The sequence below is a fragment of the Ipomoea triloba genome, chromosome 16, assembly GCF_003576645.1.
Source record: "Ipomoea triloba cultivar NCNSP0323 chromosome 16, ASM357664v1".
Taxonomy (NCBI): Eukaryota; Viridiplantae; Streptophyta; class Magnoliopsida; order Solanales; family Convolvulaceae; genus Ipomoea; species Ipomoea triloba.
The window spans coordinates 8,805,370-8,805,572 of NC_044931.1; the positions used below are offsets into that span (position 1 = coordinate 8,805,370).

The following is a 203-nucleotide window of genomic DNA, read 5'->3' on the forward strand; positions in this document are numbered from 1 at the left end:
GGGGGATGCAACACGAGGACTTCCCAGGGGGTCACCATCCTAGTACTACTCTAGCCCAAGCACGCCTAACTTCGGAGTTCTGATGGGATCCGTTGCATTAGTGCTAGTATGATGGCATCCGTCATGTACCGCGCGCAAAATGTTCTTGACCATCTCTCTCCGCGCAACTTCTCTCGCTTAGCGGTTTAGCGGTTTAAAAGGAT

The 203-nt window shown here is 52.2% G+C and overlaps 1 non-coding gene across 1 annotated transcript; it reads right to left on the minus strand.

Moving 5' to 3' along the window:
* Positions 1-2: 2 nt before the first annotated feature.
* Positions 3-120, minus strand: LOC116008990. The gene has a single exon (XR_004096332.1). It is a non-coding gene; the product is annotated as a 5S ribosomal RNA (ribosomal RNA).
* Positions 121-203: the final 83 nt, after the last annotated feature.